Source organism: Myotis brandtii, unplaced genomic scaffold (assembly GCF_000412655.1).
Source record: "Myotis brandtii unplaced genomic scaffold, ASM41265v1 scaffold358, whole genome shotgun sequence".
In the NCBI taxonomy this organism is placed as follows: domain Eukaryota; kingdom Metazoa; phylum Chordata; class Mammalia; order Chiroptera; family Vespertilionidae; genus Myotis; species Myotis brandtii.
Window position 1 is genome coordinate 3,494,614 of NW_005363772.1, and position 1,506 is coordinate 3,496,119.

At 48.1% G+C, this 1,506-nt stretch overlaps 1 protein-coding gene across 1 annotated transcript in view; it reads left to right on the top strand.

The window, feature by feature from the left end:
* The window catches only part of MED21 (mediator complex subunit 21), a 7,025-nt gene that overhangs the window by 302 nt on the left and 5,217 nt on the right, over positions 1–1,506 (top strand). The window lies entirely within an intron of this gene.

Consider the following 1,506-nt stretch of genomic DNA (forward strand, 5'->3'; position numbering starts at 1 on the left):
TTTCCGCGGGGAAGGGAGGGTCTCCGTGCCCGGCCTCTCAGACCTCCGGGTCCTGTCCCGTCCTCCGGGAACAGCTGATTTTGTCAGGGATGCTAATAGGATCTCTTCTCGTTGGGAGGAGGGGAGAAGTGGCGGCCGCGCTTCCCCGCTAATCAATTTTAACCCGCGGAGGAGAACCTGTGCTTTGGTGATTGGATCAATGGCTGTTGGCCGAGTGTATCCTTTGCCAAAGCTTTCGTGTTGGCGCGGGAGTGATGGCGAGGTGAGAGTTTTGTTTCATCTCAGTTGGCACCAGTGTAGACCCAGGATCTCGCCCCATGCCTTGGCCACTCCCCAGCATAAACCACTTTTGGGGGAAAGTGACATCTCAGTGGTAGTGAGTTTTCTAATCCTCGTATATTTCCATTCATTTAAGTCTTGTTTAGTTTCTCCCCAAAAGTCTACCTTCTATTGAAGGGCATATCTTATCTTGTATGTAGCCCCCGTTCCGCCTACTTTCCTCCTCCTGATTGTTGTTCCTGATATGCCCACGTGGAGCATATCTGCAAACCATTGGATTCATGTACTTATTACCATTAATAGTTAAATAGTTTTCTGTTGATATAATTCCCACTGTCATTCTGTTGATAATTTGATGTCCCGGGTAAGATGCCTATGGAGAGAGAGAATATGTTGATTGGAAAATCTTAGTACCTGGCCCCTTGCCAGTGTTTTCACACAGGCTGCTACAAAGTTTTGTTGCATGTTTTTGAACACTTGAAGAGTGCATCTGCTTGTGAGAAACTGATCTACCCCGTGTGTGTATAAAAGAAGACCTTTCAAGGCCGAGGGGACCAGCCCCTAAATGTTGATGAATTCACCAAGATAAATTCTACCTAGTGGTGACTTTCCTGGGTTGCCAGACAACCTCCCTCAGGAAGATACTCCTTTCTGGTTTTACAAAATCCAGTCGGAGTGATGCTGTTGGATAGAAATGATATTTAGGGAAATGTTCCATATTCATACCTGTCTTGTAGCCAGAAGGAGAGTGAAAACAAAGTTAATATGGCCTTAACGCCAGGGTTGGCATGCTGGTTATTGGATTTTGGAGAGAAACCTCTAGGCTTACTAGTATTGAGCGCCTACAGCAGGGGTCCTCAAACTTTTTAAACAGGGGGCCAGTTCACTGCCCCTCAGACATTCCACACATGCGCACTGCGGGCCCGGGACGAGTCGGCTGCTAAGCAGGACAGGCAGCGGCGGCAAAAACACCCGGCGGGCCGGATAAATGTTTTCGGCGGGTCGCATGTGGCCCTCGGGCTGTAGTTTGAGGACCTCTGGCCTACAGAATATATAAGCACATGTCATGTTTACAGAGAGATGCTCCTTAAGGAGTTTATAGTCTGATTAGAAAGATGTCATATACTCAGAGACAGCCTATATAATAAAGAGGCAATATGCAAATTGACAGTCACACCCTCGCACAAAGATGGCCGCCCCCATGTGGTCACAAGATGGCCGGCAGGG